The sequence below is a fragment of the Mustela nivalis genome (genome assembly GCF_964662115.1).
Source record: "Mustela nivalis genome assembly, contig: HAP1_SCAFFOLD_251, whole genome shotgun sequence".
NCBI classification, from domain to species: Eukaryota; Metazoa; Chordata; class Mammalia; order Carnivora; family Mustelidae; genus Mustela; species Mustela nivalis.
In genome coordinates this window covers 880,007-898,077 of record NW_028136386.1, presented here as the reverse complement: position 1 = coordinate 898,077, position 18,071 = coordinate 880,007, and the positions used below count along the sequence as shown (strand labels likewise).

The window sequence follows — 18,071 nt, the reverse complement described above, 5'->3', positions numbered from 1 at the left end:
GAAGAGAACATGTGGTCAAAGCTTTCTTCTCGTCCCGTATGGGAGAGTCTGTTCTCCTTGGACTAAGCATCTTGGACTGAGGAAGGCAATCCTCCAAGTGTTCCACTGTTGGTATTTTGTGTTGGCTGGCTAGGGAGTCTCTGTCCTCACATACCTGTCTTGGCCAAGCTCTGTCTTGATGCTGCTGTTGTGAGAGCCAAAATTTATTATGTCCACATTGAGTCATCTCCACGAACACTGCCTTTCACGGAATCACTCCCACGACTCATCATCTTCCCACTGCGTCTCTTGGTATTGTCTCTCTCTGATCATTGTCTCCAGGCTGTCTGCTCCTGGTCGCTTGTTGGTGTCATATGCAGGAAAAAGATGGTGTTCTTTCAAGTTGATGTCTGCCAAGCCTGCTGATAGGAAAACTTCAGCCCTCAACACTTGTGTTGTCAAGTACTCGTGCCCTTCAGACCCTCTGCGTCTCACAGTCAACGGCACTGGGAAACAGGTTCCTTGTGTGTTCCCAGGGTGCCCTGCTCTCCTGTGCTTTGGTCCTCTTCATGGACTCCAGCCCTCTGATCCACGAACCAACCAAATCTCCCCTGAGCCATGTCTCCAACCTTCTCCCATCATCTCTGCAACTTCCGTTCTCTTTCGCTGTGGAGTTTACCTTGTAGGCTTCAGGTCAATTTCCACCCCACTGCAGTTGTTGTGGTCATCTTTTTGTTGCCTTCATGGTTGAAGAAGCATGAGGTTATTAGACACTACTACCATCTCAGTGTCTTCATGTCACCACAATTTGTACTGTGACATAAGCAAGAAGGAATTCTTCCACATGTCTCTTATGGCAGTCTTGCGGAGAGCATTGGACTTTGTCACATCTATCATTCTCAGAAAGACAATAAACAGACGATTTCACTAACTCATGACAGTCAAGAAACATACGAAAAAGAAAGGGTATTGGGACAAACATTATGACTCTAATGAGGAATTCAAATGGTGCTGTTTGTTGGAAGGCCGTTTTGTGAGAACACGGGATTCTTGAAGAGGACAAGAGATGACATTCCTTTAAGGAGATTTCCTGAAACTAATGGAATGTGAGATTTCAAGGCATGTCAAATTGAATTGCTACCCACAAGAGACCGAATTCCATTCTCTCGTATTTTAATAATAATTGTGATGTGAAACACACACACACCACACAGCATTAACACATGCACATGCAAACACACAAAGATAAGACATGCAAAATATGGGAAGGAAGCGAGGAATCGTACCAATGAAGCAACCCCAAGAAAATACCATATAGGTGAAAGGCAAATAGAATCCAAGTCAGAAGCCAACCGAAATGAGAAAGTGAACTATTACCTGTCAATAATACATTCAGTACTCAGGACTAAAGACTCCCGTCAATACAAACAGTTTGTAACAGTGGTTGAAATTCCAAATCAAAAAAAAAAAAAAATAGAAACATCCATAAGAAAACAGCAAATATTAAACAGGCTCGTCCTTCTGTTGCCCATAGGAGATTTCCTTCGACTATAAAGATACTCATAGCTTGCAAGTGAAGAAACAGGGAAGATGTAGGTTATGCTATTCCCAAGGAGAAGAGAGCCAAAGTGTTTGTGCCTAAGTCAGCGAGAGTCATTTTATGCCTTCGAGAGAAAAAAGCTAAGCGGAAGGTGTTTTGTCTTGATGGAGCATCAAAACATCAGAAACCTGGAAGAATTGCCAACATATCCACCATGAAAAAAGGTGTATCTAAACGTTGGAAGCCTATGAACACACAGGAATGGAGATGGCGACGTTTATCCAATACTGTTGGCAACTATGATATCCAGGTTAAGCACAGGACAGATTATCTGGATGGGAAGGTGCTAAGGAATAACAGACGTCCACATGGGCATTCGAGACCACCTGAACTTTGGGGGGTCCATGAGTAAGATTGCGTCTCTGAGGACAATAAGATATGTTCTTCCCAGCAGCAGACCTAACTTTGTCTATCGCAGGTCATGAGCTCGAGTCCAAATCCAGTCATAATTCATGGAAGAGAAGTCAAAACCTATCCTGTGCACTTATCATCACGAAGGTATGAAAACAGGAAGATATCACTTTCAAATTGGAAATACAGCCAGACACTAAAGTGGAAAACACAACACATTCACGAACTGCAATGAATGCAAGAAAGAAAATCCAAAGGAAAAGAAGAGCCATGAACGAAGGAATTCTAAGAAACTTAGAGGAGGATGCCAAAACATTTTATGGGGAAACAATATAGGGTTAAATGTGTGCATTTCCAAAATTTAAAAACACCGAAAAAGAAAGCCACCTAAAAGGACGACTGAAGGAACAAGATGAAGAAAAACCGAACTCCAAAGTTAACAGAAAAATTGAAATCAGACATGTGATTATCAAAATTAAGGAAATACAAACAAACCAATAGGAAAAAAATCAGGAGATCTCACACTTGAGTTTTGACAACAGGAACAAACCGCAGAAGCCATTACTGGGATAAAACAGGGAGACAAGCACACAGCTGCAAGTATGAAACCACATCACAACTGGTAGCAAGGAAAAAAGAATAACCGAAAAGGCATAGCCACACATTTATGCTAGCAAATCCAAGAACTGAGAGAAAAGGATAAATTCCCAGACACATAGAAACTTCCAAGATTAGGTCAGGAAACCTACAAAATCTCAGCTCTCTAGTTTAGACGGAAGCCTTTGAAGCAGTAATCCAACCCCTGCCAACACACAGAAGGCCAGGTCAAGTCATTTGCTTGGGCCACTCTTCTATGTATTTAGTGAAGGCATTGTCATGTCCTCTCATCAAATCCAGAGATGGAAGAGGTGGGTAAACTCTAATTTACAAGGATAAAGACCCAATTCAAAGAAGGACATTTTAGGAAACACACCCATGTCATTTCAATAAGGAAAGATAATAAACAATATAATTCTTTCCTTTTCTCCCTGTGACTTCCTTTGGTTTTGAGAGGGCCACATTGTTTTCCTATGAATTGATGTTGTTCTTGTTGCTGTTCTGTTGAGAAAGCCTGCCTATCATCCATCATCCATTTTTGACAGAGTATTCACGGATGCTTTAGTTGCATGGACATCCTAGTGCTCCTCCTAATATATGCCACAACTCCTGACCACCCATTAATCAGTTCTCTTTTCGGTAGCCCTCAGCTGGATTCTCAGAGTCCTGAGTCACTCCTGGTGGGTCTCCTTCTCTGACTTCTTGCCCTTCATTATTCCCTTCCTTTACTAGGGCCAAGGTATTCCTCCCGAGGCACATATTGTGGGAAGCCATATGATATTTCCCTTTTTCTGCTTGCCTTTTCCATTTCCCAACAGCAGGGCATGGGACATTCATGTCAAGGCAAGGTCCAGGGGTTCATTCACTTCGATGGCAGAGGAATACTGAGGTGCCGAAATGGACCCAAACATCCTGATCCACTAGTCCTTGCAAGGGCATTGCGGCTCACTCCAAAGGTCTGCTCGAATGGGCCTTGCAAGCCGTCTATATACGCCGTCCCTTTCCTTCTGACTAAAGAGTCTTGGTCCACATGTCTATACCCGTTACCACAACAAGTACAGTTAACTAATAATAACAACGGGTTCGGTAGACCTCTCTGAGAGTTAGCTCTGATGCAGAAGGTCACTCTCCTCAAAGACTTTCAAAGGTATTTAAGGGAAAGCCAGGTAGACAGAGGCCTCATCCCTTAGCCGCGTGTTTCAGAACACTAGGAGACGAGGACACAGACGGCACCATATAGCGATGCCCTCACCTTTTCCCTCGGAAAGGGACTTTCCGTACCTTAGTCATCACTGACCCATAAGCAAAAGACGCTGACAAAGTACGCTCTCACCCACAGGACGAAAAACCCCACGGAGAGCTGCTCATACACGCGACCTCACCTTTTCTTGAGATATCTAGAAATTGTAGTGTAAAAGGACACCTTGCCGTCTCTGGGGATATGTTGGCCTAAAGGAAGGTATACTGAATGTCATTTTCCTTCCTCTATGTCTCCAGAAAGGGGAAGTTTGACATTAAACCACAAGACATCCTGAGTTCTTGATCAGGTTCAGAGGGCTCTTGTTTTGTCCTTCCTGGGGCTTCCTACTTAAAGCCATAGGACACCAAGGTCATGGGAGAGGGACAGCTGCTTCAGTGAAGCCAGCATCTGTGATGTCACAAAGCTTTGAGGTCATAGCAACCACTCCTCATCAACCCAGGCCTGATCACTACACTTGACTGGAGTAGTCATGGGTGGGCCAAGAGGACCCCAGGCCGTCCCAAACTGCTGGAGCCGCCTGGGTCTCTCACCAAGGCAGTTTGCGAAGCGAGTCGGTGTCACCTTCTCCATGGCCCAATTCATAGTATTTGGTCGTGAGTGTCAGCACCAGCCCTCTGGACCTCGGAGAAAGGCAAGATGCCGCATTCCATCTTAGCAACGACAAGCCAAGAAACTAACAGACCGCAAGCAATGCCTCAGGGGAGGAAATCTGAGCCCTGCGTAAGGGTGAGACCCTCCCACCAAATCATGGAGCATCTCAACAGGAAAAGGTCCACCCAAGGGAAGCTCAAAGTGAACCCCCGCAACCGTGCCAAAGACATGTCTGGAGTCTTCCACAGAAAGCACACGAGTACCTCAATGGTCTCCAGAAACGGTGCCAACAAGGCCTCCCAATCTTCCAAAAAGACCATGCATCCAAGGCAGAGTCTACATCCTAGAACCTTAGGTCCAGGACGGACTCATGTTCTTGGAGTCCACAGAAGCCAACGGAGAGCATGTTGGAAGAGACCCATAGCCCAATGAAGCCAACTGAAAGACTTCCGTGCCCATTTCAGGAAGACAACTTGTATGTGCAAAAGGACGCATTGAAGAGGATTCGAATGTGGAAGAACCTTGAGCACTCCCTCATGGTGGATCAGCTACCCTCTGTGGAACTGCATGGAGATGTGGCAGCACAAGCCTGCCTTCACCCTCTCATGACCATCCCCCAAATGGTTACATGCGATAAGCAAACAGTGCCTCTTGAGGAAGATGGGCATGTTCCAATGGAGCCCCGAGAGGATGCACAATGTGTTAACAAGGGGTCAGTACAGCACGACAGACAGCGGATGCTGCAGGTTGGTGAGGAGATCCAGGAAGGCAAAGAACAGGAGAATGAACAAGGAAGCTCCAAGCGAAGGTCGGGCATTTTAGGATGGTGGGAGGTTCTCTATACCTGGCTGCCCTCCATAGGAACCTAGGTCCAAATTCAATAAAACATCCTTTGGCCCCAGTCAATTATTGTGCACTGTTTTTGTCTTTGTTATCTTATCGAACATGCACATGCACGTTTGGACAGAGAGGCAGAGAGATCCCAATCAGGGGGTGGAGCTGGAGAGGGAGAAGCTTACTTGCCCCTGAGCAGAGAACCTGAGAACAGAGTCAATGCCAAGGCCCTGGAATCATGAGTTGATCTGAAGGCCGCGTCTGAACTGATGGACACAACCCGGGACCCAACAATTGACTTCTGAATACCTCCTGGTTCTAGACAGAACCGCTGCTCTGTCATTGTTCAGAAATGCAGGGGATAAGGATTTTGGCTTGGCTGCTGTTGCTTGAGCTATCCGGCCTGCTTCGAGAGCTGGTATAGCTTTTCCTCTTGAAGTCAGTGACTGGGCTATGGACAAACTATTCTCCGATGCCTATTTGCCTAAAGAGAATACCTCCATGCCTAGATTTTCAGGGGTAATGGCACTATGTCTTTAGGTGCTCCGCTTCTGTGGAAGGTGTTGGGAGTCCTCTGTGCCTCTGATTCTGGACCACTTTCTCTGCTCCCAGATGAGGGTCCTTTTCAGCCCCGAGTTCTCCAATCTAGGATCAGCCCTCTTTTCTTTCTCTCACTCTTAATTCACCTACAAGAGGCACCTCTTTCATTAACTTGGTGATTCCCTAAGCTCACTATCATGTTCCATCAAAGAATACATTCAAATGGCCAACAGAGACATGAAAAAATGTTCCACATCACTCGGCATCAGGGAAATACAAATCAAAACCAGAATGAGATACCACCTCACACCGTTCAGAATGGCTAAAATGAACAAGTCAGTCAATGACAGATGCTGGCGAGGATGTGGAGAAAGGGCAACCCTCCTACACTGTATGTGGGAATGCAAGCTGGTGCAACCACTCTGGAAAACAGCGTGGACGTGCCTCAAAAAGCTGAAAATAGAACTACCCTATGACCCAGTGCTTGTAGTACTGGGTATATACCCTACAGATACAAACGTGGCATTCTGAAGGGGCACATGCACCCAAATGTTTATAGCAGCAATGTCCACAATAGTTAAACTATGGAAAGAAACTAAATGTCCTTCAACAGATGAATCAATAAATAAGATGTGGTATATATGTTCAATGGAATACTATGCAGCCATCAAAAAAAATGAAATCCTGCTATTTGTGATGACGTGGATGGAACTAGAGGGTATTATGCTTGGCGAAATAAATCAATCTGAGAAAGACAACTATCATATGATCTCCCTGATATGATGAAGTGGAGATGCAACATAGGCAGTTTCGGGCGTACGAAAAAAAAATAAAAAAAGATGGTATTAGGAGGGAGACAAACCATAAAAGACTGAATCTCACAAAACAGACTGAGGGTTGCTGGGGGGAGGTGTGTTGGGAGAGGATGGTGGGGGTATGGACATTGGAGAGGGCAGGTGCTATGGTGAGTGATGGTGAGTGCTGTGAATCACAGACCTGTACCCCTAGGGATAAAAACACATTATATAAAAAATTTTAAAAAATAATTTAAAAAACCCATTAAAGAAAAAACACAGATTGCAAGCCCAGAGCTAATCTCATATTCAATCAAAACTTTTGAAAGTTTTCCCCTTAAAGATCAGAAGAAAGACAAGTGTGTCCATTTTCACTACTCTCATTTGACACAGTAGTGGATGTCCTAGCCAGAGAAACAAGGAACACAAAGAAATAAGAGACTCCAAAAAAAAAAAAAAAAAAAAAAGGAAGAAGTAAAATTTTCTTTTTTTGGATAACATGAACTTACATGTTAAAAAATCCTAAAAAATTCACAAAAAATTTGAATAAACAAATTTAGTAAAATTACCAAATACAAGATCAATATATAAAAGAAAAGAATTTTGTTTTGTTTCTTTTTTTTTTTTTATGGACTGCTTCCCAGTTTGTCATGTCATCCTTGTTCAGTGATCACGCTAATCTTCTCTGCATCATTCCAATTTTAGTATATGTGCTGCCAAAGTAAGCACAAGACAGGAGCATTTTAACATTCTAATGATGAACTATCTGAAAAAATAAAGAAAACAATCTAATTCACAATAGCATCAAAAATAATAAAATACTTAGGAATAGATTTAACTAAGAAGATGAAAGATCTGTACTCCATAAACTATGACATTGATAAAGAAATTGAAGGTGACAGAAATGGAAAGATAGCTCATATTTATGAATGGTAAGAATTAACATTGTTAAAATGTCCATACTACCGTAAACCATCTGTAAATCCAATTCCTATCAAAAATCCAATGTTAGGGGCGCCTGGGTGGCTCAGTGGGTTAAGCCGCTGCCTTCGGCTCTGATCATGATCCCAGGGTCCTGGGATCGAGCCCCGCATCAGGCTCTCTGCTCAGCAGGAAGCCTGCTTCCTCTTCTCTCTCTGCCTGCCTCTCTGCCTGCTTGTCATCTCTCTCTGTCAAATAAATAAATTAAAAATCTTAAAAAAAAATCCAATATTATTGTTTTACAGAAGTAAGTAAAGAATCCTAAAGTTTATATGAGACCATAAAAGACAACAAATAATCAAAGCAGTTCTGAGAAAGAATGAAGAAGGGAGATTACACTTCTTGATTTGAAACTATACTACAAAGCCCTCATGCTCAAAACAATAAAGTATACTGGCATAAAAACAGACCAATAAACAAGTAGAACAGAATTGAGAGTCCAGAAATAAATCCTTTCATACAGTCACCTAATATTTGACAGGGGCCAACATATGTAATGGGGAAAGATAGTCTGTTCAATAAATGATATTTAAAACTGAATAGTCACATAAACAGTATGAAAAGGGAACCTTATATCACTCATAAGTCTGAACTTGAAATAGATTAAAGACTTAAAGGTGATGCATGAAACTAAATTTCCTAAAGGAAAACATAGGAAAAATTCTCCTTGACATTGGTCTTGCCAATAGTTTTTTGGATACCAGACTAAAAACACAAGCAAAAAAAGCAAAAATAAATAAATGGTATTACATCAAACTAACGTTTCTGCATTGCCAAAAAAAGGGAGAGAGAATGAAAACACAATCCACAGAATGTAAGAAAATACTTACGAATCTTATATCTGAAAAGAGGTTAATAACCAACAGATACAAATAGAAAAAAATATATGATTAAAAAAATAGCAAAAGGATCTCAATAGACTTTTTTTTTTCAAAAAAGTTATATAAATGACCAACAGGAGCATTAAAAAGTGCTCAACGTAAAAATCTCAGGGCAAAGTCCTTATGTTGTTGTTGTTGTTGTTTACCTCTGAAAAACACAGCAAGATATTAGAATATATACTACCAAAAAATTGAAACTAACCAATTTTGGTAAATATTGGGGAAAACGGGGAACTTATGCACTGTAATAGGGATATAAATTTGTATGGAAAACAGTATGGAGATTATTCATATTATTAAAAGTAAAATTACCATATGATTCAGTAATCCCACTTCTAGGTATCTATCTAAAGAAAACGAAGTTCACTGTTCAAAGACATATCTGCACTCTTATGTTTATTATAAAATTATTAACTCTAAGCAAGAGATGGAAATAACTTCAGTATCCATTAATGGATGAATGAGTAAAATAAGTATGGTAAATATATACTACGGAATACTACTTAACCATGAAAAATTAAGAAATACTGCCATTTACAACAGCATGGATGGATCTTGAAGGTATTATTCTAAGTGAAATATTTCAAAGATTTTGTATATTTTTTTAATTTATGTATTATGATATCCCTTACATACAGAATCTGAGGAAAAGGAAAACTAATGGAAACTTAGAGTTGAGTTGACAAGGGGTGAACCTGGGGTGGAGTAAGGTGGTCCAAGGGTGCAAACTTGCAACTATAATATGAAAAAGTTCTGGGGATCTAATGTACAGCATGATGATCATAGTTAATAAGATATACATACTTTTTTTTATTGTGCTTCCCTTTATTAAACTTTGCATATATCACATTCTTACAAGTTGAAAGTTTATAGCAATCTTGTATAAAAGAGGTCTGCTGCCACCATTTTTCTAACAACATTTGTTCATTTTGTGTCTCTTTGTCACATGTTGGTAATTCTTGCAATATATCAAGTTTTTTCATTATTATTGTATTTGTTATGGTGATCTGTGATCAGTAATTATGACCCACTGAAAACTCAGAACTAGTGTACTTAAGGTATATACATTGTTTTTCTTTAAAAACATAATGCTTTTGAACAGTGCAGTATAGTTTTTATTTTTTATATGCACTGGGAAACATAATTTTTTATATGCACTGGGAAACCAAAAAATATAATAATTTGACTTAGTTTATTGAGATAATCACTTTATTGAGGCAGTCTGGAACAAAACCCACAAGACCTCTGAAGTTTATCTCTACTATACTATATACATAAAAGTTGCTAAGAGAGTAGATCTTAAAATTCCTTATGATAAATGCATAAAAAACAGTGGCAACTATACGAGATAGTAGATGTATTAACATTTTTATGTAGATTATATTGCAATAAAGATGTATACCAATTTATCAAATTGTACAAAATTTACACAATGTTAAAGGTTTGCAATGTTATAAGAAATCATTTCTTAAATTTACAAATATGTCGATTTTTTTCAATAAACCTGGAAAAAACTTTTTGTAGAATTAATCTATTTTTCAAAAAATGAAGTAAGGCAGTAGAAACTGCAACTAACTCTGAAATAATAGAATATAAAATCCATTTTCATTATATACACTGTGACAAAAAGTATTACTTAGTTTACAATGGAGGAGTACTTATGAAACATGAAGGATGGTCTATAAATAAGGCTGAAAGAGCTCAGTTTTAAGGTTTAAATTTAAAATCTTCTTTTGAAATACTAAACTGACCACCCAGTGTTCCAAACATCAATGTCTTAACTGCATGAATTTATTTCATACAACTCTATAATCTAGTTTCATAAGAAAACAGCATGCAAATTTTGAATAAGACAGACTTGCTTAAGTTTCATGTTCAACAGTAAAGGATACCTCCCTAAAAACAAATAGAAGACAAATCAGCATATTTATTATGATAATTATTATTCATAAAGAGATTCATATTGAATTAGGGAATATATATCCTCAGAGGGGGTAAAGTAAAATGAAATTTATTTTGGTAAATGTGTCTATGAATAGTCAATACAATGCCTCAATATAAATGAATATTACCATTTTGAACAATTTAATTACTATTACTAGAATTATTATAAGTATAAAAATAGCTATCATTTTAGCATGGAATATGAGATTCTCATGCTCCATGCTTCATCACATACACACAACAACGCAGCATAATAAGTATTATCATCACCATTTCATGGGTGAAAAAACTGAGGCTAACACATTTGGATAACTGGTTTATGATTACATGGGTAGCAAAAATGCATCACACTAATTTAGGCTTTATGATTTCAGAATTGTACTCTTACCATTGCACATTCTATTACTCTGTAAATACTTGGCCTGTTTTCATTTGGTTCTTTAATTTTATTCATGTGGTGATGGCTTAAAGCTTCATTTAAAGGAAGCTTAAAAATTTCATTTAACCAAAAGCTCCCAAGAATTAAAAATGTCATTGATCTAATGTAGACATGGATATCATTAGTTAATGGGTAACTATATATTTTCCACTCTAGTGAGATAAAAGAGTATTTTTCTAAGTTTTAGTCTCTCAGTGTTAAAAAGGACTTTGTTAAAATAGAAATATTTAGACAAAGGTGATCAAAAGTCTGGATCAGGTCACCTTAAGGTAAATATTAGGAACCTGAGGAAACAAATGGAGATTTGAACACTGAGCTATGATATAATGAATGGTTTCAAGTATTTAGTAGAGTATAGAAAAGCCCTTTAAAGCCTGGTCTTAGCCTAGCATTGCAGCTTCTGGGATATCTATCTATCATCTATCTATCTAGATATAATGTGAAAACTTTTTTAACTTAAAGATTTTGAGAAATAGAACATAATCAGCACCATAGAAGATCTGTTTATGATAACAACCTAGCCCCTCCTCCCAGTTTGTTAATATTCTCTCTTATTTAATGTAACATTGTGCAAATAGACCACTACTGATCTGCTGTTATGAATGAAATAGCTATAATCATCTGTTTGCATATCCTGGTGAAAATATTCATTTAGTTCCATGTTGTATTTCTAGGAATGGACCAAATTTTTATTTTTATTTTTAAGTTTTCTAAATATTGTCCAACTTACCTCAAATGTTTTTATTATGGGCACTTTCATTCTTTCACATTCTTGCAAGGCAATTTTACTGTTGCCCAATATGGTAAGTGTGTAATAGTATGTCATTTTAGGTTTTAATTTATTATTAATGTAATTTAATTTAATTCCAGATTCATAATAAAGATAAACAGTTTTTATATATGAGTGGCCATTTGGATTACCCTTTCTGAAAAGTGCATGCTCAAATCTTTTGATATCTTAACATTGTGTCATACTGACTTCTTTAATAGTAGATTTTCTGAATGAACTTTAAGCTGTGTAGGTCTTCTCTATTTTATTTTGAACTTGTTTTCATTTCAAAATCTTTATATTTATTTTCATAATCTGCTTTTATTTTTCTTTGTCTATTATCTATCTATCTATCTATCTATCTATCTATTTATTTGCAAGCAAGAGAGAGCGAGCAAGTGAGAGTGCAGGGAGGGATAGAAAAAGAAGGGAAAAGAATCTTAAGCAGACTCCAGGCTCAGCACAGAGCCCAACTCTGGGCTCTATTTCACAACCCTGACATCATGACCTGAGCCAAATGAAAGAGATAAAATAAAATTAAGGTGTTAAAAAAAAAAAGGAAAAAGAATTGGAGGTTTAATTAAGTGAGCCACCCAGGCACCCCTGTGGTACCTTAAATTAGCTGTCATATCTTTAAAGTTCTAGAGTATCCATTTGTTCATTTATAAAACCTTTCTCAATATCATTTTTAGTGTCAGTTTTTGGTTCAATTTGCTTCCCCTCTCATTTCTTTGAGCAGAGTAATCAAGCCATTTTACAATCTTTATTGATCATTTTAACATCATACTTAATCCCATTTTGTCTATCAAATCTTGTTAATGGTTTTTCTTTGTGTGCTTTGTTACATTTTGCTATGTTCAAGACATTATATTTGAAACTCTTATTGAGTAGGGATAATTAAGAGCTATAATAATGGTATGGTCCTCCTTGGTAGGATTTTCTCTTATATCTGAGACTCTACAAGACAATCATACTCCAAATTCAGTGATTGACTTTCTCAGTTTACACAGAAGGCAAGGTAGGCTATAGTCTTATTTCTGCTTCTCCTTGTGCTTTGTGGATCTCAAGTTAAATTTGGGTTGTACCAAAGTCCTCAAATTTGATTGCTGCTGGATTTTGAATTTTGTTTCTCTAGTATCAAGAGTCTATGAACAACACAGCTCAGTGTGTTTTAGCAGTTTCAAATGCTCTCATAGCTAAAATGGCTTCAGGGCATATATCTCTAGGCTCTCATTGTATTTTGTATTTTGGCCCAGTAATCCCTCACTTATTTTTATAATCATTCTGATATTTTTAACTTTAAAAGCTATTTTGTCTGGATTTTTAGTTGTCTTAAGTAGGAGTTTTTAGATCACCATTACTAGAAGCAACAACAAATATACATGAAAATATCTGCAGTAGTTTATCACATCTTTATGGCTTTGAACTTCCATAAGCTGAGGCATCCTTCTCTAATCACTTTGGCAAACTCCAATTCACCCTTTAAAACAACCCAAGAATTGCTTCATTTAAGAACATGTTCAGGGATGACTCTTCCCCACTGTTCTTACCAACATTCCCACACACTCTTTGCTACCCAAAGCTTGTTTATGAACTTTCGTTAGGTATATCAGCGTGACCAGAATTTTGCTCTATTGTATTTTTGTCCTTTAGAGCTTTAATTAAATATGAATTCCATAGAAAGTCTGTCCCTTTTCTTTCAAACCTGGGTTAGTTATTTCTTCTCATTCTTTGTCAGAAGTTACTTTATTAGAGAAACTTATAGCTCTATTGTGACTTTGGAGCCTTTACAGTTTTTCGACTGGAAAAATCACCCATCCCTGAGATTTTTACGCAGCTTCCTAGCTGATATTATTCAGAAATCTGTTCAAAACAGACTTTTTCAGGGAGGCCCTTTTGGACCACTCAGTTTAAAAACCTCTTCTCAATCACTGCTCTTTTAAAAATGTGCTTATTTAGTTCAAATATGCATCTCTATTAAAGAAAAATCAGTACGTTTTTTTTTTTTTTAAAGTTGGCTTACCTATTATCTATCTCTCCCATTAAAATGATTCCTTTGGGCTGGGGTTTTGTTGTGCTCATCTTAGGCCAGGCACTCAATAAATTGTCTCTGAATGATTGAATTGTTTGACTCCCTTGCTAGATTCTCAACTTCATGAGGCCAAGGATTGTTCTATTCAGTCCTTCTTTATCCTCAATGTCTGTTATATTGCAGTCACTTACATGACTAATGGGAAAAATCACAGAAAGAAAGAGTTAAAACTACATAAAAACCCCGTAGGTTCAATAACACAAAGCTTTCTAAAATTATTTAGCCCAGGAATTGAATACTGGCTGCACTTTTGATTTTTTTTAAATGGTATTGAATTTAATTTAAATGGAAATACTGGAATGGTAGAATAATAAAAAAATTATAAAAGCAACTTGCTCCTTAAAGTAAGAATTATATAGGGCATCTCTTCTAGAAGCAAAATTTTCAAATGACAAACATCTGAAAGCATAGAAGGAGAAGTAAGAGTGTGAATTGTACTTCAATGCTCTTTTCTTTATATTCAACAAACAGCTTCATTCACACACCTTTCCAATTTTTTCAACTCTTTTGACAAAGCCTTCAGAGGAGTTACTGCTGATGACAACCATCACAGCCTAACAGGAGAAATTTTATAAAGAAAAATAATAGCATGTTTTTCCCAAATTGTTAAGGATATGGTGAAGCTCTGTCGGATTCAAAGGAGGAATGTGCAATTCCATGCTATATATAATAATAACTTGTTTTAATAGTGGCTTTGCAATTTTTCAGATATATCCATTTACTGAAACCACTATCAAATAAACAAAAACAAACAAATGAACAGGGGTTCGAGACAGAAATTATCTAATCTAAAAATAGCACATGTTCACAGAATACACAACACATATCCCAAGTACTACTATAGGTTTCAAGTAATAGTCAAAACAATAGTAAACATGATTCAGACCCTACCAGTCAAATCATAAATGGGACCTTAACTGTAAATCCTTATCTTTAGATCAAAGCGGGTAATTGGGGGCTGAAGATACATTATAGAACTAATATGTTATAGAACTCCTCTGAAATGAGTCATTTATTCCATCACTTTTCCTGCACAGCTGCTGACCCATGTTTTGGTTCCTGGAAATAGCTGCTACCCTGTCATACTTCTTAAAAGCACATATATTGATAACTCTACTCATTCCTCCATTCCTCTGTGACTGTCACTGTGTTAAAATGTGGAGTCAGCTGACTCACTTGTGATGGTAATAAAGTAGATGAGTTTGCAAAGTATTTTGTTATTTCTAAAAATGCAAAAACCAAATTACATTGAAATCATAAGGGGTGTTTCAGGGAGAGCTGTAGGATGTGGTTTCTTGTGTAATCCACAGAGATTAGCTCCAACACATATTTAAACTCTGCTCTAGGAGCAACCTTAGTGGTAAAGCAAGAAGATAAACAGATGTATACACACCCTGGCACAAAATTATCACTTATGTTTGGCTTCCTAGTCTCCTCGTGTTACTTATTTATCTTAACTTCTCTCTGAAATCAGGGAACACAGAATCTCAATCAGTAGACATTTTTCTACTGAATTACCCAATAGTCCGATCATACCCCTAATACTTTTTAAAATTATTTCACTCATAATCCCAAATCTGCTTTGCTTCCTCATCTTAGTACACTGTAATTTGATTTCAAAATGAGGACAGTTGTCAGTAATGCCACATTCATTCATCTATTTTACAATTCCATGTGCTTATAACTATGAAGATATGTTAATAACATCCATTCCAATAAGCCACCCTAAATTTATTATCATGAAACAAGACCTCAAGAAAGAGAATTCAAAATCATCCATGTATTTGCAACTTATTGCAATAAAGCCTTTATCAATAGACTTCCCTGTGCACATGGTGGTCAAATTGCTGGTGAAAACCAGCCAGATCTATTACAAGCTTTCTCATGGCTTCTAGGTAACCCAAGTGAGCCTTTATTGATACTGGGAAGGGATAAAGCAGGGAAGGGATAAACAGTGCTATAAGATTTGGCTAGACAAAAGTAATGACTCTCATTACAAAGTGAGTATTTTTTTTTCAAGCTTTAGTTCAGTTTATTTTTCTTGTATAAAACTATGTAGTAGCCACAGCTGGAGCCTGGGTCCTCTGAACAGAGACTCTGGTGTGGGTCTTCACAAGATGGTCCGTGAACTCCTGATAGGGAGACTTGGTGAACACAGTCTCCTTCCAGAGATCAGGGGTGAGATAGCTGTAGGTCTTGGAGATGGCATCGAAAGTAGCCTTGGCAAAGTTCCCTAGGGTGGCAGTGCAGCCCCTGGCCGAGGTGTAGCAGTCGTCAATACCAGCCATCATCAGCAGTTTCTTGGGCACAGGGGCCGAGACAATGCCAGTGCCTCTGGGGGCGGGGATGAGACGCACCAGCACAGAGCCACAGCGGCCAGTCACCTTGCACGGGACAGTGTGGGGCTTGCCGATCTTGTTCCCCCAGTAGCCTCGCCGCACAGGGACAATGGAAAGCTTCGCCAGAATGATGGCTCCGCGGATGGCAGTGGCTACCTCCTTGGAACACTTGACATCCAAACCGACGTGTCCATTGTAATCTCCGATGGCGACAAATGCCTTGAACCTGGTCCGCTGGCCCGCGCGCGTCTGCTTCTGCACAGGCATGATCTTCAAAACCTCGTCCTTGAGGGAGGCTCCCAGGAAGAAGTCGATGATCTCAGACTCCTTGATGGGCAGGGAGAAGAGATAGATCTCCTCCAGGGACTTGATCTTCATGTCTTTGACCAGGCGGCCCAGCTTGGTGACGGGGATCCACTCCTTGTCCGCGGCCTTGCCCCCGCGAGCTCCGCGGCCTCGGCCCCGGCCCCCACCACGGCCCCGGCCCGCCCCGGCCCCGGATGCCGCTGCCGAAGCCACCGCGGAAACCGCCGCGGCCTCCCATTCCAGGGCCCCCGGGCCCTCCGGGCCCTCCCGCAGCACCGGCGTCATCCGCCATTTGGTGTTCTCTCGGAGAGGAAACAAAGTGAGTATTTTAAAGCAAAAGAGCCTGTTGGGAATATTGTTTTATAAAATAGTGGTTTTTTTTATTAACTTTTTAAAATTCAATTAGGTAACATATAGTGTACCAATAGTTTCAAATGTAGATTTCAGTTATTCATCCATAGCATATAATAGCTAATGCTCAGTACTTACTGTTATAGCTTCTTGAAAGCAGAATTTTAACCCACTGAGCCACCCAGGCGCCCTTGAAAGCAGAATTTTAGATCACATTTTCTGATTACTTCCATGTCGTACAACACTTTCCTGCTAGCAACCTTCAAAACATACTGTTTGTTAGAGGAATTTCTTTAATAATAAATAAATAGGAATTCATTTAAATTTATAAATATATAAAATAAATAGGAATTTATTTAAATTTATTTAAATATTACACACTGTTTCATTGTTCATAAATAAGGTGATGATATTATAGCCATTAGTTGGTAGCACTGATATATCACTATCTTTTTACTTCTCAGTGCATTCTCTTTACACAAATAGATATATATTTTAAAAAATGTGAATCTGTGGCAAACTTGTAAAAAACCCTATACAGTAAAGTTTATCATTTTAAGTAATCTCAATTATCTTCCTCAATTGTGATAGTATATCCTTCTATCTAGGCCAGATATTGTATGAGGGATTTGAAAAGACATACTTTTCTAAATTTCACTTTTCTCATCTGCAAAATGCTTATCATATCCTACAATAAAATACACTTACAATTTTTTGATGAAAATTTATTTATTTATTTTAAGATTTTATTTCTTTATCAGAGAGAGTGGGCGAGAGAGCAAGCACAGGCAGACAGAATGGCAGGCAGAGGTAGAGGGAGAAGCAGGCTCCGGCCGAGCAAGGAGCCAGATGCGGGACTCGATCCCAGGATGCTGGGATCATGACCTGAGCCAAAGGCAGCTGCTTAACCAACTGAGCCACCCAGGCATCCCTTTTGATGAAAATTTAATCTGTATAAACAATATATTTGCTGTAATGCGTGGTTCATGGAAAACATCTTTTTTAATTATAAGCAGTATTAGAAATTAAGTAAATGTGTCTATAATATTTAAAGTTTTAACACATAATTCCACTGCTTTGCCTTATTTTCTCAAATCCCTTTACCACTTTCACTGACAGAGTCAAATGTACTTTTTCTACTAGTAGCCAGCTCTTTGTCTTTTGTCAGAAAGATGCCCTTGTGAATTATTTATAATAGAGATATTAGCAATAATAATAATAATAATAATAATAATAATAAATAGCCATGAAAATGTTAAAAAAAAAGTTTTCTTAACTAATTAGGGTTCTTAGACATCAATTAGAGGAACCACCTCGGGCAAGCAAATTAATCTGCAAGACATTCCCAGAATTAACAAGTCAGTCAGATACAGGGTTGTCTGTAGACTGAAAAGAACTAGGTTTGGAAAATAGGTAAGGACA

General features: G+C 38.4%; 1 pseudogene across 1 annotated transcript; it reads right to left on the bottom strand.

Moving 5' to 3' along the window:
- Positions 1-15,660: 15,660 nt before the first annotated feature.
- On the bottom strand, positions 15,661-16,590 carry LOC309857032 (small ribosomal subunit protein uS5 pseudogene; annotated as a pseudogene). The gene has a single exon. The product of its transcript is annotated as a small ribosomal subunit protein uS5 pseudogene (transcript).
- Between the last annotated feature and the right edge of the window lie 1,481 nt (positions 16,591-18,071).